This window comes from Heterodontus francisci, chromosome 36 (genome assembly GCF_036365525.1).
Source record: "Heterodontus francisci isolate sHetFra1 chromosome 36, sHetFra1.hap1, whole genome shotgun sequence".
NCBI lineage: Eukaryota > Metazoa > Chordata > Chondrichthyes > Heterodontiformes > Heterodontidae > Heterodontus > Heterodontus francisci.
Genome location: NC_090406.1, coordinates 17,650,096 through 17,677,061, shown reverse-complemented (window position 1 = coordinate 17,677,061; position 26,966 = coordinate 17,650,096).

Here is a 26,966-nt window from a genome sequence, read left to right as displayed (position 1 = left end):
TCTTACTTGTTTAAATTCAAGAAAACCAGTCCAATTGGTTCTTTTATGATCATAGCACCTAAGAAGGTTAAACACTCACTAGATTGGTAAGCATATCCACTGTTTAAAAGAAATAAACCCTGTTGCAGTCAAACAAGGAGAGGGACAAGAGGGGAGCCTTTCGATCCCTCCTCACCTGATCGTAACATTGCAGTGAGAGGGGAAAGTGCAACCTTTATTGTAGCAATGTACCTTCCTTGCTACAAATTGAGCTATACTGATCTGTGTGCCACAGAAGCTAGGAAGAAGGTGGTGATACTCATGTTTCTGGTAAGGCAGGTACACAACTAGGAGGCTGGATCTGAGGAGACCCACTAAATTTCTGTGCAGAACTGTAGGATGCTGGAGCAAAACATGGGCTAAATATTGAGAATTGTAGCATGTCAAAGTAAAGAGTGCCCGTCCTACTCCTCCTGATTCAAAGAAGAAGCGGACCTATATATATGTAAAACCATCCATGCCCTCAGGACGTCCCAAAGCACTTTACAGCCAATTATGTAGTTTTTTGAAGTGTAGTCACTGTTATAATATGGGAAGCACAGCAGCTGATTAGCACACAGCAAGGACACATAAACAGTAATGTGATAATGACCAGTGATGTTGAGGGATAAATATTGACCAGGACACCAGCAACACGTCCACTGATCATCTTCAAAATAGTACCATAGGATTTTTTATGTCTACCTGAGAGGGCAAACAGGATCTTTGTTTAACATCTCTTCTGAAAGACAGCATCTCCAATAGTGCAGAACTCCCTCAGTACTGCACTGAGATGTTGGCCCTGAATTTGTTATGCTTAAGTCTTGGAGTGGGACTTGAACTCCACAACCTTCTGAACCAGTACCAAGCACACTACCAACTGAGCCACAGCTGACTCCACATCCCAGTAAGTATAAACAAACTCCACTTCAGCATCCTTTGAAAGACTGTTGATTGACCTGGAAAACCTGGGTGGAGCATGCACAATGCATTCTTTGCTCAGGTTTAGCTCTATTTGGCATTGGGGTCCTGAAACTGACATTAGGTCCATGATTAGCATAATCAAGGAGCCTTAAGCCTGTTTTAGGCAGGTGCCACGGTCACTAGGAAGTCACCAGCAACCAAATTGGTAGCCATCTCACTTCAGGGGGGATTGGGCATCAGACACCACAAACCAAAATTAATCCCCCTAACCTTGATAATTGCGCCTGGAAATCGTACATGACACCAATTTCTACTTGCATTTTTCATAACGTGCCCTTTTAGCCACAACCCTGCATATCAGAAAGTGGAACTTATGTGTTCATTGTCTTTGGTGGATGCCTTGAAGTTGACTTTCCTGTATTTTGTTGCAAATGGAGCTTGTGAATGCTTTCCTTCACACAGGTCCTCAAGTCTCTTTTATGCCAACTGTTATAATGGAGACAAATATTATGTCACATTAGGGATATGTCTGCTGGTTGCTAGTTTACAGAGACCAAATTCTAGCTGGGCTGGTTTGTAGTTGGACGGTGAGCCTCCTAAGATTACAAGTAGAATCATATCTGAGACAGACAGATCCTCTGAACCAGTAGTTACACAGTCAACATACTTACACAAAAAGAAACAGAAATAGAGGACACATTTTTTTACCTCCCCCCACTCTGGGTCTGGACAGATGCCACACACTAGTTCACACCCCATGTTCAGGCCAGCTTCCTAGAAGGACTTCTGCCAGGATTCAGGTGGGGAGAAAGCTTCAGAGTTGGCCAAGGGTCACAGGGCCTTCTGGCTGCTGTTAAAGGACAGTGTCCAGAAGGCACCAAGGCATGAAGATCTGGTGGATTACTGTCAAAAAAGGTTTCCAGAGGGTTACAATCACCGGTAATCGAGATGGGGAGACCAGGAATACCTATTCAATATTGGTATGCTTCGTCTTGCCCCATCTCAGGTGAAACTGTGGCATTCAGTGCAATGTAAAGGGGCTGGAGGTCTCAGTCTCTGCTCCCTTTCTCCTTACCTCTGCAATTGGGGATAGGTAATTCCCAGAGTAACGTTCAGGGTAATGATCCCCATATCTCTTTGAAACATCCATCGGTCAGCAATTTCCTTCTAGCTACTGGCAAAATCCTCCATTATTAATGTAGAGAAATGTTTGGCATGGTTCTGTCATTAGAGATTATGCAGAATAAAGCTGCCAAAGCATGCAATGTTTCTTAAAAAGACAGCCTCATCCATATTTACATTAATACCTTTGCGCTTGTCTGAATCAGTTCCATTCAGATCAATTATGACCAAGGCCACTAGTTTGTGGACTTCATCAAAAAGTCAATGGAATCATTGAATGCCATCCTCAAAGTGACAACAAGAGAATACCGATATAAACAGAATTTTTAGTCACTGAAAGTCAAAGGCCTCAGTCATGATTAATCTAAGACAGCAACTTGGATTGGAAATCACTTTCCTGAATTCCTGGAGGAAACATCTGTAAAATGCAGATGTGAAGAAGGCTGTAATGTGAGGAGGAGATAAAAAAGACATGAAGATTTTCTCTGGTCACTAGGGTGGCGCAGTGGCGCAGTGGTTAGCACTGCAGCCTCACAGCTCTAGCGACCCCGGTTCAATTCTGGGCAGTCCCAACTGGTCCCATCCCATAAAATGTCCCATTGACACCTAGTGGTGAGAGAAAAGCTTCTCTCCATGTGAAGCACTGGAGAACATTCTTTCTGCTCCTCAGTGTTCAAAGAGTTCAAGAACAATAGCTTGGGAATTACTGTCAGTGATATTAGCAGAGGAAAGAAGAAAGAACTTGCATTTATATAACACCTTCCATGCCCACAGGTCATCCCAAAATAATTTGTAGCTAATGATATACTTTCGAAGTATAGTCACTGTAATGTAGACAAACGCAGCAAAGTCCCATAAATGCCAATGAGATAAATGACAAGCTAATTTAGCAGTTAGCTGAGGGAGAAACATCAACGTTTCCTGCTCTTCTCTGTTTAATGGCTTATCTGAAAGATGTGCTCGCTCAGTACTGCAGAAGCTTCAGCCTATCATATGTGCTGAAGTTTCTGGGGTCGGACCATGAATTGGGCGCACTGACCTCTGTGACTGACTTGTCCAAAATGCCCCACTGTTCAGTCAGACTCTAACCCAAGAGTGACATCGAGTAAAATGCTTAATTGCCCGATTTGCCCCCTCTCCATACTGTGACTGCTAGTTCATAAAATTTATCTTACAACATTTTCCAAATTCTACGGTTTTTCTCATCTCCAATAACAGTAAGCAATGAATAAATATAGGCCAGACAAGTTTATGGTTCTATCTTTGTGTGAATTGTACACATTCATGCTATCATAATCAGTTTGAAAAAGTAAGCAGCAAAATGAATTTTAAATAGAAATGCAAAGCACAAGGCAAGGAAATTCTGAATTCAACCTCACAGACTAAGATTGGCAATAAGAGCCCCAATGTCCAAAGAGCCAGCACATACACAATGGGCCATATAGCCTCCTTCTGTGCTGTATGATTCTATGTCAAAGATATCACAATGCAAACAAACAGTGAATTGGCAGGAGGGTGCATAGTATGAGAGAAGAGGGAGGACAGAAGCTTTGTTTTGGCACGGCATTCCAGTGTTTCTCCTTTGTTATGGTTTCTGTTGCTTTTCTTGGTCTCTCAATGGCAGTTTAAATATCAACAATAATATTTCTTTTGACTTGAATAGGGCTTGAGCTAATTTTTAACATAAGAATACATTTTGTAAGCTTATCCTACAGAGGGCTAATGCAGTGCATTGGAGCTGCAAAATGCTACGCACAGTTACATAAAATGTACAGCACAGAAATAGGCCATTCGGCCCAACTGGTCCATGCTCTACACAAGCCTCCTCCAAAAATCTCTTCATCTAACCTATCAGCACAACCTTCTAATCCTTTCTCCCTCACATGTTTATCTAGCTTCCCCTTAAATGCATCTATAAGTGTCAGGACGTGTGTTTGCACCCATGATTCCTGATCTCAGCCATCTTGCTGTTCTTTTGGGCCTCCTTATCTCGAGAGACAATGGATACGCGCCTGGAGGTGGTCAGTGGTTTGTGAAGCAGCGCCTGGAGTGGCTATAAAGGCCAATTCTGGAGTGACAGGCTCTTCCACAGGTGCTGCAGAGAAATTTGTTTGTTGGGGCTGTTGCACAGTTGGCTCTCCCCTTGCGCCTCTGTCTTTTTTCCTGCCAACTACTAAGTCTCTTCGACTCGCCACAATTTAGCCATGTCTTTATGGCTGCCCGCCAGCTCTTGCTGTAAGGAACCAACAAATACAAGCCAAGCATCTACCCAAAGTTTGTGGAAGAGTTACTGTCATCAACCCTAACATGCCTCCTAGTGGTCAATCATATGAAATAAATCAGGGGGAACTAGTAAATAAGGCCAGTAAGACTAAGACTAAGGGGAAGAGCAGGCAGGGAAATGTTGCGGAGCACAGCGGGACTGGTGGTCTGAAGTGCATTTGTTTCAATGCGAGAAGATTAACAGGTAAGGCAGATGAACTTAGAGCTTGGATAAGTACTTGGAACTATGATGTTGTTGCCATTTCAGAGACTTGGTTGAGGGAAGGACAGGATTGGCAGCTAAATGTTCCAGGATTTAGATGCTTCAGGCGGGATAGAGGGGGATGTAAAAGAGGTGGGGGAGTTGCATTACTTGTTAAGGAGAATATCACAGCTGTACTGCGGGAGGACACCTCGGAGGTATCGTGCAGCGAGGCAACATGGGTGGAGCTCAGGAATAGAAAGGGTGCAGTCACGATGTTGGGGGGTTTCTACAGGCCTCCCAACAGCCAGTGGGAGGTAGAGGAGCAGATATGTGGACAGAATTTGGAAAGATGTAAAGGTAACAGGGTTGTAGTGGAGGGTGATTTTAACTTCCCCAATATTGACTGGGACTCACTTAGTGCTAGGGGCTTAGATGGGGCAGAATTTGTAAGGAGCATCCAGGAGGGCTTCTTGAAACAAAACGTAGATAGTCCAGCTAGGGATGGGCCGTACTGGACCTGGTATTGGGGAATGAGCCCGGCCAGGTGTTTGAAGTTTCAGTAGGGGAGCATTTCGGGAACAGTGACCATAATTCCATAAGTTTTAAGGTACTTGTGGATAAGGATAAGAGTAGTCCTCGGGTGAAGGTGCTAAATTGGGGGAAGGCTAACTATAACAATATTAGGCAGGAACTGAAGAATTTAGATTGGGGGCGGCTGTTTGAGGGTAAATCAACATCTGACATGTGGGAGTCTTTCAAATTTCAGTTGATTAGAATCCAGGACCAGCATGTTCCTGTGAGGAAGAAGGATAAGTTTGGCAAGTTTCGGGGACCTTGGATAACGAGGGATATTGTGAGCCTAGTCAAAAAGAAAAAGGAAGCATTCGTAAGGGCTGGAAGACTAGGAACAGACGAATCCCTTGAGGAATATAAAGAAAGTAGGAAGGAACTTAAGCAAGAAGTCAGGAGGGCTAAAAGGGGTCATGAAAAGTCATTGGCAAACAGGATTAAGGAGAATCCCAAGGCTTTTTATACATATATAAAGAGTAAAAGGGTAACTAGGGAAAGGGTTGGCCTGCTCAAGGACAGAGCATATCTATGTGTGGAGCCAGAGGAAATGGGCAAGGTACTAAATGAGTACTTTGCATCAGTATTCACCAAAGAGAAGGACTTGGTGGATGATGAGCCTAGGGAAGGGAGTATAGATAGTCTCAGTCATCTCATTATCAAAAAGGAGGGGGTGTTGGGCGTCTTGCAAAGCATTAAGGTAGATAAGTCCCCAGGGCCTGATTGGATCTACCCCAGAATACTGAGGGAGGCATGGGAAGAAATTTCTGGGGCCTTTACAGAAATCTTTGCATCCTCATTGGCTACAGGTGAGGTCCCAGAGGACTGGAGAATAGCAAATGTTGTTCCTTTGTTTAAGAAGGGTAGCAAGGATAATCCAGGAAATTATAGGCCGGTGAGCCTTACGTCAGTGGTAGGGAAATTATTAGAGAGGATTCTTTGGGACAGGATTTACTCCCATTTGGAAACAAACGAACTTATTAGCGAGAGGCAGTATGGTTTTTTGAAGGGGAGGTCGTGTCTCTCTAATTTGATTGAGTTTTTTGAGGAAGTGACAAAGATGATTGATGAAGGAAGGGCAGTGGATGTTATCTATATGGACTTCAGTAAAGCCTTTGACAAGGTCCCATATGGCAGACTGGTACAAAAGGTGAAGTCACACGGGATCAGAGGTGAGCTGGCAAGATGGATACAGAACTGGCTCAGTCATAGAAGACAGAGGGTAGCAGTGGAAGGTGCTTTTCTGAATGGAGGGATGTGACTAGTGGTGTTCCACAGGGATCAGTGCTGGGACCTTTGCTGTTTGTAGTAGATATAAATGATTTGGAGGAAAATGTAGCTGGTCTGATTAATAAGTTTGCAGACGACACAAAGGTTGGTGGAGTTGCGGATAGTGATGAGGATTGTCAGAGGATACAGCAGGATATAGATCGGTTGGAGACTTGGGCGGAGAAATGGCAGATGGAGTTTAATCCGGACAAATGTGAGGTAGTGCATTTTGGAAGATCTAATGCAGGTGGGAAGTATACAGTAAATGGCAGAACCCTTAGGAGTATTGACAGGCAGAGAGATCTGGGCGTACAGGTCCACAGGTCACTGAAAGTGGCAACGCAGGTGGATAAGGTAGTCAAGAAGGCATACGGCATGCTTGCCTTCATCGGTCGGGGCATAGAGTATAAAAATTGGCAAGTCATGCTGCAGCTGTACAGAACTTTAGTTAGGCCACACTTAGAATATTGTGTGCAATTCTGGTCGCCACACTACCAGAAGGACGTGGAGGCTTTGGAGAGGGTACAGAAGAGGTTTACCAGGATGTTGCCTGGTCTGGAGGGCATTAGCTATGAGGAGAGGCTGGATAAACTCGGATTGTTTTCACTGGAACGACGGAGGTGGAGGGGTGACATGATAGAGGTTTACAAAGTTATGAGTGGCATGGACAGAGTGGATAGTCAGAAGCTTTTTACCCGGGTGGAAGAGTCAGTTACTAGGGGACATAGATTTAAGGTGCAAGGGGCAAAGTTTAGAAGGGATGTGCGAGGCAAGTTCTTTACACAGAGGGTGGTGAGTGCCTGGAACTTGCTGCTGGGGGAGGTGGTGGAAGCAGGTACGATAGCGACGTTTAAGAGGCATCTTGACAAATACATGAATAGGATGGGAATAGAGGGATACGGTCCCCTGAAGTGCAGAAGGTTTTAGTTTAGGCAGGCATCAAGATCGGCGCAGGCTTGGAGGGCCGAATGGCCTGTTCCTGTGCTGTACTGTTCTTTGTTCTTTGTTCATATGGGGGGACTGCCAGAGGCCCGAGACGGCACACATCTGGAGAGAGCAAGAGTACAAAGTGCAGAAACAGCAAATAAACAAATAAATGAACTTGTACAGAAAAAGGTCTTGTAGTTCCTTGACGATAGATTGAAAATCATGGATTTGCTCTGCATTATGTTCTGTTTTCATAACTTCTGTTTTAGTGACTATGACACACAAGGCACTCAAGACAGGATTAGTAACAGTCGTGTGGATTCTTTATTCAAGGATGGTTCTGCATGTACACACAGTTCTTCACTGTACAGATCCTTTCTTCAGACTGACCTCACACCAGAAGTCACTTGGTTTGTTACATCACAGCTCTTACACTGCCGTGCATTATAACACGACCAAACTTTTTAAAGGTGCACCACAACAGCTTATATATTTAACAACATTCCATAATGCCACTTTATGTTCTATTTTCTGAAGAGATAGTGTGGAAACTCAAAGATAGACCTGTGATGTGGGACTGATTATAGTAATTTATGTTGTATAATACATTTATGTATTCAATTTAGAAGAGTAAGAGGCAACTTGATTGAAACATATAAGATCCTGAGGGGTCCTGACAGGGTGGATGCGGAAAGGATATTTCACCTTGTGGGAGAATCTAAGACTAGGGGTCACTGTTTAAAAATAAGGGATCGCCTATTTAAGACAGATGAGGAGAAATGTTTTTCTCTCAGAGGGTCGTGAGTCTTTGGAATTTTCTTCCTCAAAAGGTGGTGGAAGCAGAGTAGATAGATTCTTGATAACCAAGGCGGTGGAAGGTTATCGGGGGTCGGTGGAAATGTGGAGTAATCAGTTCAACCATGAAAGTATTGAATGGCGGAGCAGGTTCGAAGGGTCGAGCGGCCTACTCCTGCTTCTAATTCGTATGTTCGTATGAATTACATTTATTTAATTGTCTAGGACAGAACCAAATAAACAGACCTGCTAGTTTTCATTAAAGCTCTGCACAACAATATATGTTCACCTAGTACTAGGGGCATAGTCTCAGGATAAGGGGATAGCCAGCTAGGACTGAGATGAGGAGAAATGTCTTCACTTAAAGGGTTGTGAATCTTTGGAATTCTCAACTGCAGAGAGCTGTGGATACTCAGTCACTGAGTATATTCAAAGCTGAGATCGATAGATTTTTGGACTCAAGGAAATCAAGGGATATGGGGATTGGACGGGAAAGTGGAGTTGAGATTGAGGATCATCCATGAACCTATTAAATAGCGGATCAGGCTCCAGGGGCTATATGACCTACTCTTGCTCCTGTTTATGTTTTTAGCTCTTTTATTGCCAATTATTTCCCCTACATGCTGAAGATATGACTGAGGCTAAAGGATGGTTCCACAGACACCAAAGTACCTTGCTGACTAACCATTCTTCATGGGTGAGCTAAGTCAAGGAGCATTGGCAGTCTATACCCATGTGGGCCATCATAGTTTAGCTGATCCAATCCTCCCTCATTGTCCACATATCTGCACTTTTCAGCAAGCCTCCTGAACAGTGATCAGGAGTGGTGCCTCTGACTGAAATCTCCTCCTTAATCCAGGAGTGCTGAGGCCAATCGCAGCACTCTAATTGCTGCCCCAACTGGCTTCCCAGTTAAGCAACACCTTGATTTTAAAATACTTATCCTTGTTTTAAAATCCCTCCATGGCCTCGCCCCTCCCTATTTCTGTCACCTCCTCCAACCCCACAACATTTTGAGATATTTGCACTTCTCTAATTCTGGCCTGTTGATCATCCCTGATTTTTATCGTTTCACAATTAGTGGCCACACCTTCAGGTGCCCAGGCCCTAAGCTCTGGAATTCCCTCCCTGAACCCCTCCGCCTCTCTATCTCTCTTTTCTCCTTTCAGATGCTCCTTAAAATCTACCTCTGTGACCAAACTTTTGGTCATCTGCGCTAATATCTGTTTATGTGTCTCTATATCAAATTTTGCTTTATAATGGTCCTGTGAAGTGCCTTGGGACATTTTATTCCATTAAAGGCGCTATATAAATAAAAGTAGTTGTTGTTCAGAGAACGCACCATGGACCAGGAATTGAACCTGGAATCTTCTCATCTATGATGACTTATTATTATATCAGGCAATATCTCTTTTTTTATTTCCAAACTATACTTTATTCATAAAAATCTGTAAAAATTACATTCCCAAACAGTTTAAAACAGCATCAAGTCAAAAAATACAAACAGTGCAAAGGTGATCAGTTTCCTTCTATACAATCATGAGTTGCCTCACAACCCTTCCATTTCATTGTCATGCCATACACATTTTTACATTTATAGCACACAAACTTTTCCCGATACAGTTCGAGGGGTTTCCCATGGATCCAGCCCCTCAGTTCAGCTTGGTGGGGGGACCTTACACAGTGGTCTTTCCCCATTGAGCCTTTGCTGCGGCTGCCCCAAGCTTTAGTGCGTCCCTCAGCACATAGTCCTGGACCTTGGAATGTGCCAGTCTGCAACATTCGGTCGTGGACAACTCTTTGCGCTGGAAGACCAGCAAGTTTCGGGCAGACCAAAGGTCTTTCACCGAATTGATAGTCCTCCAGCAGCAGTTGTTGTTTGTCTCGGTGTGCGTCCCTGGGAACAGCCCGTAGAGCACAGACTCCTGTGTTACAGAGCTGCTTGGGATGAACCTCGACAAAAACCACTGCATCTCTTTCCACACCTGCTTTGCAGAGACACATTCCAGGAGGAGTTGGGCGACCGTCTCTTCCCCACCACAGCCACCGCGGGGGCATTGCGCGGAGGGGGAGAGACTTCGGGTGTGCATGAAGGATCTGATGGGGAGGGCCCTTCTCACCACCAGCCAAGCTACATCTTGGTGCTTGTTTGAAAGTTCTGGTGATGATGCATTCTGTCAAATGACTTTGGCGGTCTGCTCGGGGAACCATCCGACAGGATCTCCCATCTCCTTTTCCCGTAGGGCCTTGAGGACATTCCGTGTAGACCACCGCCTGTTGGATCGCTGGTCAAAGGTGTTTTCCCGCAGAAACTGCTCCACGAAGAATAGGTGGTACGGCACGGTCCAACTGCATGAAGCGTTCCGCGGCAATGTGACCAGGCCCATCCTTTGCAACACCGGGGACAGATAGAACCTCAGCACGTAGTGACACTTGGAGTTTGCGTACTGGAGGTCTACACACAGCTTGATGCAGCCGCACATGAAGGTGGTCATCAGGATGAGGGCCACGTTGGGTACATTTTTCCCGCCCTTATCCAGAGATTTGAACATCGTGTCCCTCCGGAGCCGGTCCATTTTAGATCCCCAGATGAAGCGGAAAATGGCTCGGGTGACCGCCACAGCGCAGGAGTGGGGTATGGGCCAGACCTGCGCCACATACAGCAACAACGTGAGCGCCTCGCACCTGATGACCAGGTTCTTACCCACAATGGAGAGAGATCGCTGCCCCCACATGCTCAACTTTTGTTGTACCTTGGCTACTCGCTCCTCCCAGGTTTTGGTGCATGCCCCGGCCCTTCCGAACCATATCCCCAGCACCTTCAGGTAGTCTGACCTGACGGTGAAGGGGACAAAGGATCGGTCAGCCCAGTTCCCAAAGAACATGGCCTCGCTCTTGCCGTGGTTAACTTTGGCTCCCGTGGCCAGTTCGAACTGGTCGCAGATGCTCATCAGTCTGCGCACAGACAGCGGATCCGAACAGAAGACGGCGACGTCATCCATGTACAGGGAGGTTTTAACCTGAGTGCCTCCGCTGCCTGGGATTGCCACCCCTCTTATGCTCGCATCCTTCCTAATAGACTCAGCAAAGGGTTCAATACAGCAAACAAACAAGACCGGGGAGAGAGGACAGCCCTGTCTGACTCCAGATTGGATCGGGAAACTTTCCGATTCCCACCCATTGATTGAGACTGCGCTACTGATGTTTGCGTAGAGCAGTTTGATCCAATTGCAGATTCCCTCCCCAAACCCCATTTTGGAAAGCACGTCCATCATGTAGGTGTGCGATATCCTGTCAAAAGCCTTCTCCTGGTCCAGGCTGATGAGGCAGGTGTCCACCCTCCTGTCCCGTAAGTAGGCGATCATATCCCTGAGTAGCGCGAGACTATCAGAGATCTTCCTGCCGGGTACAATGCAGGTCTGATCAGGGTGAATCACCAACTCCAGAGCAGATTTGACTCGACTGGCTATGACATTGGACAGAATCTTGTAGTCAACATTAAGTAGTGAGATGGGCCGCCAATTTCTGATTTCTGCCCTCTCCCCCTTCTGCTTGTAAATGAGGGTGATGATGCCTCTCCTCATGGATTCTGACATGCTGCCGGCCAGGAGCATATTGTCGTATACTTCCAGCAGGTCCGGGCTGACCCAGTCCCACAGGAAGACGGTCAGCCGCTTGCTGCGTTGTACCGGGGCGTACACGTTGATCAACCAGAGCGGAGCGTTGTTGTACATAACGTCTGCTACGAGGAGGCGACCGCCCACCACCTCCTTAACTTCGGAGATGGTGAAGTTACCTCCCCGCAGCAGAATACCCAGGCCGGAGGAACGGCAATCATTACCCCCCCGACCAGATCGATGGCCCATGGGACCACCATCGCAGCAACTGCCTGTAGGTGCTGAGGTGTGGTATTCCACACTCCTGCAGAAACAGTAGGTCAGCTTTGATCTTGGCAAGGTAATCCAAGGTTGAAACACATCGCGTAGTAGATTTAATGCTACGCACATTAATGGAAGCAATTCTTACAGCCATTTTTTAAAAAGTTAGTTGTTGCTTCCCATACCATTTGTCCTTGCTAGTCCCAGTCCTTCGGGATGTTCCTGCATACCCATCGTGTGCGCAAGCAGTTTCACGTTGGTTGGGCTCAGAAACCCCTCTTGGTTTTCCATGCAGGGTTTGTTCCGCTGGGGTGACATCGGGGGGGGTCTTGTAGGCAGAGAGGATTGGGTTGTCCTCAGCTGCTTCCATCTGTTCCTCTTTGAAAACATCACTGCTCCCGGCTTCCCGGAGCTGGGATGCGTTGGCCACGTCGTTATGTGTGGCGCTTTGGGGTTGGGGCACGCCGGGCCCATCACAGCTTCCAGTGCCCGGGGGCTGGGATGCTTTATCTTCCATCTCCTTGGAGTTCTGCCGCCTCTTTTGAAGGGGCTGTCGTTCCAGCATTCCCCCGTCCAGTGAAGAGGAGCTGTTGCACTCTGATTCAGAAGGTAGCCTCCTCTTGCCACTGGTTTGGGTGGTGGCCTGTTCCACTTTTGGATGTTTTTTCTTTGTGGTTTTCCTCTGGACCACTTGCCACTGACCTGTTTGTCCATCTGCTGCCTCCTCCTCCATTGATTCTGTCTGTGGAGGAGGGGTTTCCGGGCGCAGGGTAGGTGCTGGGTCGCTGGTTTCAGCTGCCTCCCCTTTCTTCTCCTTCTCAGGTTGAAGTTCCTCACTGCGGAGAAGGTTGCTGGACTCCTTTCGAACACCGGACGCCTTCGTTGAACCTTCTCCCGGCCTCTCCTTGGACCTTGCCGCCTGAGCATAACTGAGGCAGCGTTTGGGGCAGGTTTTGTAGAGGTGGCCTGCCGCGCCGCACAAGTTGCAACACTTAGTCTGCTTACAGTGCTTGGTCTGATGACCTTCCTCCTTGCAGTTCTTGCAAACAACCGTGCTGCAGTTTGCTGCCACGTGACCAGATTTTCCACAGGTGCGACAAACTCTGGGCTGCCCAACGTAGACCAAGAAGCCTCGACTTCCCCCGATAGCGAAGCGGGAGGGAGGGTGCATGACGGCTCCACTGGGATCGACCTTCAAGGTCACCTTGACCTGCCGCTTGCTGGTCCAAATCCCAAAGGGGTCCTTGACATCAGTGCTGCTGCCGGCCACCTCGACGTACCTGGCGAGAAAGGTGAGTACATCCACCACCGGAACATTATATCAGGCAATATCTTTAACCAACAGGCCATGGGGATCAGTAGATCAGCTTAACACATTTATGATATTACGGAGAATAAAAGCAAAGATCACTCATATTTTAGTGATGGTTTATTCCCCCTTATATTTTTAAAACTTGTATCATTCTTGTTCATCAAAGTACTCACTAACTGTAGTGGGGAAAATATGTAGGAAATGTCCTTCCTGGATCCCACCAAACTCACTCTTCAACTAGTTGCAAGGAAGTATACCAGCATAACCCAATGGCAGCACGCTATCTGCCCTTTGTTATTCCTCTCTCTTTGAAGGCACTTCACTTCTGCAAAACTACTCTGAACAGCATAGATTCTTTGAGGAGTTCAGCAGAGGAAGAGAGCAAAACCTTCATCTCTTCCGTCCAACACATAGAATCACTGTGACCACATCTCATGCAATCAATATGTTGCCTTGTGAAATATGTAGAATCTCCACACAGTTGAACAAGATGTTGTGACTACAGCTTTGAGGACCACTATACTATTTGTTAAACAAAGACACAAACACTTGAAATATAAGCCAAAGAAAACAATTTTGTGCTATTAATGTAATGTTACATTATGGTGGATCTGTCTTCTTCATAGTTCCAGGCACCATGACAAGCAAAATAAGCATTTTCCACAATATAAAATAAGGTTTAATAAGCAATTTATTCTGTTCAATCCACTGATTATGTATTTGGAGCGATGGAAGATGGTTTGATGTGGTGTCAAACACAAGAAGATGCTGTTTTACAGCCTCCTTTCTACTTTCAAGTCCTCATTAAGTTTTATTCATGATGATCTGAAATGGATTGCAATCGCCTCTGGCTCACAATTGTGCACTGCATCCAGTGCTCATGTGCCCACAGGTCTCCTATTACATTACCTGTCCTGACATATGCACTGACTTTTAATTTCCAGCTTAAACTCAGAAGCGATTTGCATTAGTTGCTTTGTGCTGCAGCCTAATGTGAGCCTCCTGCTTTTCAACTGTGAAGAAAACCACAGGAAGCCAGTTGGAGCTGTTGCAAGTTTACAACAAATGTGAACTTAACAAACAATCAGAAGTGTAGGTATGTAAATGGTAAGAGGGTGTCGTAAGTGGTCGCACTTGCCTCAGTCAGAAGGCTGTGGCTTCAAGTCCAATTTCAGAACTTGAGCAGAAAAATCAAGGCTAGCACTCCAGTACAGTACCGAGGGAGAGCTACATTGCCAAATATTCTGCCTTTCGGATGAGATATTAAACCGAAGCCCCATCCGCCCTTTCAGGTGGACATTAAAGATCCCATGGCACTATTTTGAAGAAGAGCAGGGGAGTTAACCCCGGTGTTCTGGCCAATATTTATCTCTCAATCAGCATCAGAAAAACAGATTATCACAATGCTGTCTGTGGGAACTTGCTTGTGCAAATTGGCTACCGCATTTCCTACATTACAACAGTGACTACGCTTCAAAAGTACTTCATTGGCTGTAAAGCCCTTTGGGATGTCCTGAGGTCATGAAAGATATATAAATACAATTCTTTTTTTCTTTCTTTGTATCCATATTGTAGAATCCACAAAGAAGCCAAATTGTGGGAACAACCAGGAAGCTGAACTGTAAGGACTTGAGGTTAAGGTCAGATTCTAGTGGACACTGGCAAAAACATTGCAGGATAAATGTTTGTAATTGTATTCTTTCACAGTGTTTCCCAGTATCTCTCCAGTGTTCCCCCTCTCCCCAAAAGGTGCAGATTCACATCACGGTAAAGTTCCCTGCGGCCCATCCATCCTCTGATTCACTATTCAACTGCTTATTATTGTTCAAACTAGACAATAAGATCTGGATTTTCTGATCGGTGTCATTTTAAATGAGTTATCTCCAGGATTAAAATAATGACAACAAGAAAAATATAGGACTAGGTGTTGGCAAGATATTTGACCATGGGATGTATTATAACTAAGCTCAGTGATGTGCTTAACTGATATCTAACAACTGAGCATTTCCCAGCAGAAGTCACTAAGTTGCAATCGGGTGTGGGAGCCCTAGATGATTTTTGTCCTTGGTCAATAGACAGTGAGGCCAAAGATCCCAACCAGGAGCATTATCTTTGACCTTAGTGCCTCTCGGCAAGGAGGGAAGACAGCGCAGATAGGGGATCAAGCCTGGGATCTTTCTGTGTCTGTTCCTCATTGGTCAGTGCCCTAACAAACTGAGGCAGGAAGATGAGTCTATAAAGTCTTTCTAATTGTGCATTGTTCGAGGTGACGCTATCAATGACTTCATCACATTCCTGACCGCATTGGTCACACCATTGTTTTTAAGCAAAATTGCATTGTCCTCAGTTGCTCTGCTCTTTCTTACGAAAAATAAAGATGCTCATGAAGGTAAAGGCTGTTAGTGCTGGTGAATTGAACATTTCAGGCACCCAGTGTCAGGACTAAACATTCCCAATGCGGGTACAGCATAACTAGAGGCAGAATAGAATTCCCTCCACTATGTCCAAGAGTGTGCTACAGCCTCAGCCTCAGCCTCAGCCTCAGCCTCAGCCTCCATCTCAGAAGAGCATCCCCACCTGCACCATTGTGGCATGGAGCTCTCAATCACTGGAAAGGAAGATAGCTCTTTATTCTGGATTCACAATAATCAATAATGTGGCTGGATTTTATTTAGGAGATAACTGGTTGGATAGATTCAATTTGGACATCCAATCAATCGGATGGACGTTTGTTCTATTAGCAGATTCAGTTGTGGAAACTTACAGTCCTTCCCAGGTTTGGTTGCTTTAAATTTTGATTGCTATAATGAACATTTCTTGCCAGGGTCAGTAGATGTATTGTACCATCTTTCCCATGTTTGGTTGATTGCAGACACACACTTGGCCAGATCTAGTTGATGTAATTCACCATACTTGCCAGGTCAGTTACAATAATACACAACCTTCGCCAGATTCATTTGATTTAAGAAATATCCTTTTTTCAGGTTTAATTGATTTAAAGTGCACTCCTCACCTACTCTGGTCACTGTAGTGTATACCTTCTGCCAGGCTCAACAGGCTTTAGTACATTCCTTAGCAAGTTTGAGGAAATTCACCATTTTACCAATGAGAATGTAAAAAATTGGCAAGAAATTATCAATTTGAAAATATTATTAGATAATTAATGTGGTAAATGTTGTGATCAGTCTGCACATCAAGGTAAGGACTATTTCAGCTTTGTTGAAAAATATGTTCACTCTTTCACCCAGTTTCATCATAAAGTAACAACTGATTGAATGCACCATGTATTGCATACAGAAAGCAACTAACTTTGCACTGCCCAACCTCAGAAGAGCATTCTCTATTTACTGTGTTCTTTCCAATTCCCACGTGAATCATCCATCCTTATTATCTCACTGAGAGAGATTTCCAATCTAGTGGTAACTTATGTATGGGATTGTGCCACAGACCTGCACCAATTAGTATCTGTGCTGATGTTGCCTGAATTAATTTCAAATAAGAACACTGGAAGTGACAAGACTTTGAACTCATTATCTTGGCTGATTTCAAAACCAGAACCTCAGGTGAAGGGACTGTGTTTTAATACAACACACAAACCAGTCTGAAATATGAGCCCATTTATTGCAGGTATATTGACACAGATGTACAGTGCAGATAGGTTGGTACAACAATACCAGTGCAGATATGCTTCTGCAAATATACTAATGCAAGTACACTGGTAGATATATACAGATGCTGAAATAGAGAAAGAACCTGCATTTATAAAGAGCTTATGATGTTCCAAGCACTTTACAGCCTATTTGTACACAGCAAAGTTCCCACAAACGGAAATGAGATAATGACTAGCTAATCTGTCTTTTTTTATGTTGGTTGAGGGATAAATATTGGCTCAGACACCAGGGAGAACTCTCCTACTCTTCTTCAAAATAATGACATGGATCTTTTGCATCCACTTGAGAGGGCAGACGAATCCTTTGTTTGACATCTTATTCCAAAAGAATACAGCTCCAACAGTCGAGCACACCCTCAGTACTGCGCTGATATGTCAGCCTAGATTTTGTGCTTCAGTTCTGGAGTAGGACTTGAAGCCATAACTTTTGACCTTTGGTGAGAGTGCTACCACCTGTCCCACAGTTGTCTTGTATATAGCTGTGCTGGTTGAGTCCTCAAATGGTTAATGTTACTGAGTAATCTATTCTATTTAACCAATATTTGCATGTATTTTAAATGATGGACTCATGACAAGTTTAAACTGTGGTATTCATGCAGTTTTCTTCAACAGAAGCCATATGGAACTTATTCACCAGATTTGAGTATTTCACAAAGGGATTGGAAAAGCTGAGATTCTGACAGTTTTGGACGACACCCAAAGTATATCATTGAAAGAAATTCGATGTCAATTTAAATGGTTCCCAGTTTTCCTAACCTATGTATGACTTGCTGACAGAGCGTCAATAGAGTATGAGATGTAATATTAGGATATTATCTGACATGTGATGCATAATAGCATTGGAGTGACGCTGCAATGATTGCCTTCGAATATAAAGATAATAATTTACAGTCAATTCAGTGATTATCTGTTAAGTGAATAATGCTGATAAGGAAATGAAAATTGGAAAAGTCCCAACAGTTCAACTTTGTAGTGGTTGCATCACTCATCCTCGTGTCTGCACAGTTCTAGAGTGGCATCAGGGAGAGTGATCTCACACGCAACTGATTGAAACACAAAGTGAAGGCAAAATGTTTTAATTGCCTTGCTGTTCCCATTCCAGACTAGGATAAATTGCATGATAACCAGGAGCAAGTGGATTGCTCAGGGTAACACTTGGCAATTCAATATTCTATGAATATGGAAGCCTATTGGGGATGAGTGTTCATTGAAATAATCAATCAGAATACATAAATACATAATCTGCTTCACTGTGGGAATTTGGATATGTTCTATGAGAAAGAAAGAAAGTCAGAAAAAGAAAGAAAGAAAGAAAGAAAGAAAGAAAGAAAGAGAGAGAGAGAGAAAGAAAGAAAGAAAGAAAGAAAGAAAGAAAGAAAGAAAGAAAGAAAGAAAGAAAGAAAGAAAGAAAGATTTGTATAGTGCCATTTATGACTACAAATCATCCCAAAGCATTTTACAGCCAATGAAGTACTTTTGGAGTGTAGTCACTATTGTAATGGAAATGCAGCAACCAACATGCACACAGCAAGCTCCCACAGACAGCAACATGATAATAACCAGTTAGCCTGGTTTTGTGATGTTGCTTGAGTGATAAATATTGGCCAGGACACCAGGGATAACTCCCCTGCTCTTCTTTGAAATAGTGTCATGAAGTCTTTTACATCCACTTGAGAGGACAGGCTGAAAGGTGTCAACTTTGACAGTGCGACACTCCCTCATTACTGCACAGGAGTGGCAGCCTTGATATTTGAGCTCAAGTCCTGGAGTAGGTCTTGACCCCAGAACCTTGTATGAAGTAAAATGTAACAATATAGAAAGAGGCCATCTAGTCCAATGTGCCTATGATGGTTTTACATATGAACGTACGAATTAGGAGCAGGGGTAGGCCATTCGGCCCCTTCAAGCCTGTCCGCCATGAAATAAGATCATGGTTGATCTGATTGTGGCCTCAACTCCACTTTCCCACCTATCCCTGATACCCTTTGACTCCCTGTTAGTCAAGAATTTATCTAACTCTGCCTTAAAAATGGCCCTGCCTCCACAGCTCTCTGGGGAAGAGTTCCACAGACTCACAACACTCTCATAGAAAAAAATTCTCCTCATCTCCATCTTAAATGGGTGGTCCCTTATTTTTAAACTGTGTCCCCTAGTTCTAGTCTCTCCCACAAGGGGAAACATCCTTTCAGCATCACCCTGCCAAGTCCCCTCAGGATCTTATATGTTTCAATAAGATCACCTCTCATTCTTCGAAACTCCAATGGATACAGACCCAACCTGTCCAATCTTTCTTCATAAGATAAACCCCCCACCATCCCAGGTGTCAGTCGAGTGAACCTTCTCTGAACTGCCTCTAATGCAGTTATATCCTTTCTTAAATAAGGAGACCAAAACTGTACACAGTACTCCAGAAGTGGTCTCACCAATACCCTATACAACTGTAGCAAAACATCTTACTTTTATATTGTATTCCCCTTGCAATAAATGACAATATTCCATTTGCCTTCCTAATCACTTGCTGTACCTGCATACCAACCTTTTGTGATTCATGTTCCAGGACACCCAGATCCCTCTGTACCTCAGAGTTCTGCAGTCTCTCTCCATTTAAATAATATTCTGCTTTACTAATCTCCCTGCCAAAGTGGATAAGTTCACATTTTCCCACATTAAGCTCCATTTGCCAAATTTTTGCCCACTCACTTCACCTATCAATATCCCTTTGCAGACTCCTTATGTCCTCATCACAACTTACTTTCCTACCTATCTTTGTCATTAGCAAATTTAGCAACCACACATTTGGTCCCTTCATCCAAGTCATTGATATAAATTGTAAATAGCTGAGGTTCCAGCACTGATCCCTGCGGCACTCCACTTGTCACTCCATCTTGCCAACCTGAAAATGACCCATTTATGCCTACTCTCTGTTTCCTGGTAGCTAACCAATCCTCTATCCATGCTAATATGTTACCCCCAACGCCATGAGCTCTTATTTTGCTTAGTATCCTTTGACGTGGCACCTTGTCAAAAGCCTTCTGGAAATCTACAGCACATCCACAGGTTCCCCTTTATCCATGTTGTGTGTTACTTCCTGCTGACTGCATCTGCGGGAAGTGCACCCAACTCCAGCTCCTCGCAGACCGCGTTAGGGAACTGGAGCTGGAGCTGGATGAACTTCGGATCATTCGGGAGGCGGAGGGGATTATTGACAGGAGTTATAGGGAGGCAGTCACACCTCAGGTAAAAGAAGTAGGTAGATGGGTTACCGTCAGGGGAAGGAAAGGGAACCAGCAGGCAGTGCAGGGATCCCCTGTGGCCGTTTCCCTCAACAACAGGTATACCGTTTTGGATACTGTTGGGGGGGACGACTTACCAGGGGTAAGCAATGGGGTGCAGGTCTCTGGCACAGAGTCTGTCCCTGTTGCTCAGAAGGGAAAAGGGAAGAGGAGCAGAGCATTAGTCATTGGGGACTCCATAGTTAGGGGAACAGATAGGAGGTTCTGTGGGAACGAGAGAGACTCACGGTTGGTGTGTTGCCTCCCAGGTGCCAGGGTACGTGATGTCTCCGATCGTGTTTTTGGGATCCTTAAGGGGGAGGGGGAGCACCCCCAAGTCGTGGTCCACATAGGCACCAACGACATAGGTAGGAAGAGAGATGGGGATTTAAGGCAGAAATTCAGGGAGCTAGGGTGGAAGCTTAGAGCGAGAACAACCAGAGTTGTTATCTCTGGGTTGTTGCCTGTGCCACGTGCTAGCGAAGAGAGGAATAGGGAGAGAGAGGAGTTGAACACGTGGCTGCAGGGATGGTGTAGGAGGGAGGGTTTTGGTTTCCTGGATAATTGGGGCTCTTTCTGGGGTAGGTGGGACCTCTACAAACAGGATGGTCTTCACCTGAACCAGAGGGGTACCAATATCCTGGGGGGGAGATTTGTTAGTGCTCTTCGGGGGGGTTTAAACTAAATCAGCAGGGGAATGGGAACCTAAATTGCAGTGCCAGTGTACAGGCTGTTGAGAGTAGTGAGGTAGGGGATAAGGTTACAGGGACGCAAGAGGGCACTGGCAAGCAAGAACTTGGTTTAAAGTGTGTCTACTTCAACGCCAGGAGCATCCGGAATAAGGTGGGTGAGCTTGCAGCATGGGTTGGTACCTGGGATCCTGATGTTGTGGCCATTTCGGAGACATGGGTAGAGCAGGGGCAGGAATGGATGTTGCAGGTTCCGGGATTTAGATGTTTCAGAAAGAACAGAGAAGAGGGTAAAAGAGGGGGGGGTGTGGCATTGTTAATCAAGGAAAGTATTACAGCGGCAGAAAGGACGTTTGAGGACTCGTCTACTGAGGTAGTCTGGGCCGAGGTTAGAAACAGGAGAGGAGAGGTCACCCTGTTGGGAGTTTTCTATAGACCTCCGAATAGTTCCAGAGATGTAGAGGAAAGGATAGCGAAGATGATTCTCGACAGGAGCGAGAGTAACAGGGTAGTGGTTATGGGGGACTTTAACTTTCCAAATATTGACTGGAAATACTATAGTTCGAGTACTTTAGATGGGTCTGTTTTTGTCCAGTGTGTGCAGGAGGGTTTTCTGACACAGTATGTGGACAGGCCAACCAGGGGCGATGCCACATTGGATTTGGTACTGGGTAATGAACCCGGCCAGGTGTTTGATTTAGATGTAGGTGAGCACTTTGGCGATAGTGATCACAATTCGGTTAGGTTTACCTTAGCGATGGGCAGGGACAGGTATATACCGCAGGGCAAGAATTATAGCTGGGGGAAAGGAAATTATGACGCGATTAGGCAAGATTTAGGATGTGTAGGATGGGGAAGGAAACTGCAGGGGATGGGCACAAACGAAATGTGGAGCTTATTCAAGGAGCAGCTAATGCGTGTCCTTGATAAGTATGTACCTGTCAGGCAGGGAGGAAGTTGTCGAGCAAGGGAGCCGTGGTTTACTCAAGAAGTTGAAGCGCTTGTCAAGAGGAAGAGGGCGGCTTATGTTAGGATGAGACGTGAAGGCTCAGTTAGGGCGCTTGAGAGTTACAAGCTAGCCAGGAAGGATCTAAAGGGAGGGCTAAGAAGAGCAAGGAGAGGACACGAGAAGTCATTGGCGGATAGGATCAAAGAAAACCCTAAGGCTTTCTATAGGTATATCAGGAATAAACGAATGATAAGAGTTAGAACAGGGCCAATCAAGGATAGTAGTGGGAAGTTGTGTGCGGAATCAGAGGAGATAGGGGAAGCGTTAAATGAATATTTTTCGTCAGTATTTACAGTAGAGAAAGAAAATGTTGCCGAGGAGATTACTGAGATACAGCCTACTAGGCTAGAGGGGATTGAGATTCACAAGGAGGAGGTGTTAGCAATTTTGGAAAGAGTGAAAATAGATAAGTCCCCTGGGCCAGATGGGATTTATCCTAGGATTCTCTGGGAAGCCAGGGAGGAGATTGCAGAGCCGTTGTTGTTGATCTTTAAGTCGTCATTGTCGACAGGAGTAGTGCCGGAGGACTGGAGGATAGCAAATGTTGTCCCCTTGTTCAAGAAGGGGAGTAGAGACAGCCCTGGTAATTATAGACCTGTGAGCCTTACTTCGGTTGTGGGTAAAATGTTGGAAAAGGTTATAAGAGACAGGATTTATAATCATCTTGAAAAGAATAAGTTCATTTGCGATAGTCAGCACGGTTTTGTGAAAGGTAGGTCGTGCCTCACAAACCTTATTGAGTTTTTCGAGAAGGTGACCAAACAGGTGGATGAGGGTAAAGCCGTGGATGTGGTGTATATGGATTTCAGTAAGGCGTTTGATAAGGTTCCCCACGGTAGGCTATTGCAGAAAATACGCAAGTATGGGGTTGAAGGTGATTTAGAGCTTTGGATCAGAAATTGGCTAGCTGAAAGAAGACAGAGGGTGGTGGTTGATGGCAAATGTTCATCCTGGAGTTTAGTTACTAGTGGTGTACCGCAAGGTTCTGTTTTGGGGCCACTGCTGTTTGTCATTTTTATAAACGACCTGGATGAGGGTGTAGAAGGGTGGGTTAGTAAATTTGCGGATGACACGAAGGTCGGTGGAGTTGTGGATAGTGTCGAAGGGTGTTGTAGGGTACAGAGGGACATAGATAGGCTGCAGAGCTGGGCTGAGAGATGGCAAATGGAGTTTAATGCGGAGAAGTGTGAGGTGATTCACTTTGGAAGGAGTAACAGCAATGCAGAGTACTGGGCTAATGGGAAGATTCTTGGTAGTGTAGATGAGCAGAGAGATCTTGGTATCCAGGTACATAAATCCCTGAAAGTTGCTACCCAGGTTAATAGGGCTGTTAAGAAGGCATATGGTGTGTTAGCCTTTATTAGTAGGGGGATCGAGTTTCAGAGCCACGGGGTCATGATGCAGCTGTACAAAACTCTGGTGAGGCCGCACCTGGAGTATTGCGTGCAGTTCTGGTCACCGCATTATAGGAAGGATGTCGAAGCTTTGGAAAGGGTGCAGAGGAGATTTACTAGGATGTTGCCTGGTATGGAAGGAAGGTCTTACGCGGAAAGGCTGAGGGACTTGGGGTTGTTTTCGTTAGAGAGAAGGAGGAGGAGAGGTGACTTAATAGAGACATACAAGATAATCAGAGGGTTAGATAGGGTGGATAGTGAGAGTCTTTTTCCTCGGATGAGGATGGCAAACACGAGGGGACATAGCTTTAAGTTGAGGGGTGAAAGATATAGGACAGATGTCAGAGGTAGTTTCTTTACGCAGAGAGTAGTAGGGGCGTGGAACGCCCTGCCTGCAACAGTAGTAGACTCGCCAACTTTAAGGGCATTTAAGTGGTCATTGGATAGACATATGGATGTAAATGGAATAGTGTAGGTCAGATGATCGGCGCAACATCGAGGGCCGAAGGGCCTGTACTGCGCTGTAATATTCTAATCTAATCTAACTCCAATAAATTAGTCAAACATGTTTTCCCTTTCATAAAACCTTGTTGACTCTGCCTGATTACATTGAGATTTTTTAAGTGTTCCACTATAACCTCCTTAATAATAGATTCCAGCATTTTCCCTATGACAGATGTTAAGCTAACTGACCTGTAGTTTCCTGCTTTCTGTCTCCCTCCTTTCTTGAACAGCTATCTATTTAGTCCCATTTCTGTATTCTTCACACAATATGGCTTTTTCTTTTTCAAATATTATTCAGTTACTCTTTAAAAATTATGGATTCTGTTTCAATCACTTTTTCAGATTGACCATTCCACATTTTAACAATTCTCAGCTTGTCAAGAAACATGCCATGCTAAATGAGGATTTTTAAGTCATCAGTTGGAAACCTAGGTTAAACTTTTAAGAAGGAGCTGGGATCCTACATTAAACTTTTAAAAAGCTGGCAGCCAAGATGGCCATCACAATTTGCATTGAAATACCTCGCATTCCAGGACATTGAATTGGAGACGCATGTCTAACGGGCCTCCCATCCATGATAATGGCTTGGATAGCTGAGTAGATTATCCAGTATCACCCTTGTTAGCAGAAAATTCAAACCCATCTTGGGGCATTCAATAGTGGAGACATACCTCCAGGGGGTGAACATTGACACAATACAATCTGAGAGAGAATTGGGTTTTAGAATTTGGAGCTCATTGAAGAAATAAAAAGGGACTGAGAGAACCATGTGACAGTCTCCCCAGTCTGTGTAAAACTTGGAGTTTTTGTTACACACAGCAGACAAGCTTTTGAGAGCAAACCCGTGCAAGCCCCCAGTGGGGCTGTCTCTCTCTCTCTCTCTCTCTTGGGTATAGATTTTAAGTATAATAAACTAACCTCTTTCTGGCTTAAATTCAAGAAAAACTTTTCGATTGGTTCTTTTATGATCATAGCACACAAAGGGTTAAACTCTCACTGAATTGGTAAGCACATTCACTGTTTAAAAGAAATAAACCAGGAGAGGCACAAGAGGGGAGCCTTTTGATGCCTCCTCACCTGATCATAACAGCATAATAATGTTTTGTCCTAACTTCTCTCTTTGTTCCTTTCATGATGATTTTAAATTTGCTTTCTCTATTAACACTATTGAAATAGTTTTTCCCATTAGGACTCCTCATAGTTTTGAACACATGCATCAGATCTCCTTTTTACCTTCTCTATTCTAATGAAAAGGTACCAGTTTCTCCATTTTATCCTTAGCATACTGCCTAAAGTAGGGCACCAAAATCTGCACTAAATGGTGCCGAACACTTCAGGTTATATTTGTAATGCTATGGCAGAGTATGGGCACACTTTAAAAGGAACAAAGAACTGTCTCAGTACAAAGGGTTAAAGCAAAAGTTAAAGAATATTTCTTTCAGCAAACAATTCCATTATCTGAGCACACTGGAGACTTGACAATGTGAATTATTGTCATTGTACGTGCCCTTTCACTAAAGCAAGTAAATTTTCAGAGAATGTGGCCAAATAAGTAAGCGACCATCTGTTTTCCCCAATTACATTTTTTTTTGCATGATTAGCAACATAAAGACCCTGAAATTATGCCACGTTTAATGCTTCATCGGAAATGATTCATCCCACTATTTTAAATAAACAGGTAACACAGTCATTAAAATAAGGAATTTCAGGTGAGCATTCACAGATTAGTACGGTATTGCATGCCTTCAGGCCAAAGTGAAAATTCCCACTATGCAGGACACAGTGGCTAAATGGCAGAAAAGAGGTTCCTGTTTTAAAAATGTAAATATACCAATCAATCTCCAATGGTGATGCCCATAAGGGGGACCAAGTGTAGTCTTCAGATGGAGCAGGGATAGTTTGCAGGGAACAATTGGATCAAGGCATGCAAGTGTGATTCAGTCCCCATTTTAAAGTCATACATGTTGTCCTTATTCTTATATGTCCATTAGAAATTCCTATGTCCACATTTATAATGGGAACTGCCTACGTAACTTGTCACACAATAATTACACCCTCCCCCAGGGCCAGTGGAGGCGTTGCAATACGATCACTGGTGGGAGGGTGTAATTGCAGCGTGAAAAAAAAATACAGGAACAGCAGCAGAAAAAAGAGAACAGTAGAAAGGGAGAGAGAAGAAGGTTGAGATAGAAAGAGAAGCAGAAGGCCTTTTCTGGTTGTAAGAGACAGCATGAGTTATAAATCTTTTGTAATTATAACTTTTATGGTCATTTTTGACCAGATCTCTGTTGAATGATTGATTGTTTATCTCTTAAAGTAGGCATTGCCAGGTTTTCATCAGACCACTCAAATGTCTCATGTAGGTTGAATGATTTCTAACCAGGAGATAGAATTTAGCCCTATGCAGTGAACGTACCACAGATGTGATTTTAATTTTAAAAAACTAAATAAAAATTATTCAATACCAATGATATTAGAAAATTGCTTTAATTAATTCTAAAGATTTTAACTAGGTATTTCACCATTAGTCAGTTTAAAATGGTATTGCCCCTGTCATCAAATTCTATCTTGCAACACTGATAGAAATTATTTTAATAACAGGACTGGTTTAAGGAGTATCCAGATGCTAGAGCCTACAGATAAAAAGAAATGAACTGCATCCTGAGGAATTGCTAGAGGCTGTATTTTCTTTTTGTCTGTTTATAATCAAAGCCTTGTAATGAATTTATCATTCAGGATTCACAACTAGGTTTTGAAAACTCTTATGATTTCAGTAATGCAAGGACAATTTTACATATGCCAAGAAAGGACTTTTACAGCAGCCTATGACTGTCATCAAAAGACAAGAGAATTATGATGAGATAAATCAGTAAACTATCTTTTGTATTGCTGAAGATAAGATGTGAAGCTGTTTTATACACATCTTTTCACAGAAATAAAGACATGTGGGAACAGAATTTTCACTTCAGAAATATAATTTGCATTCCAGTGACATTATGGTGTGGGTGGATATTTTTGCCTATGAACAAGATTAGCAAAAATGCCATGCATAATTTGAGGGTCCCAAAAACCTGCAAGTCAGCACATACTATGCCAAAAGCATGGAATCAAGTTAAGGGCTTATAGTTCTCTTGAAATTCAAAATTAAC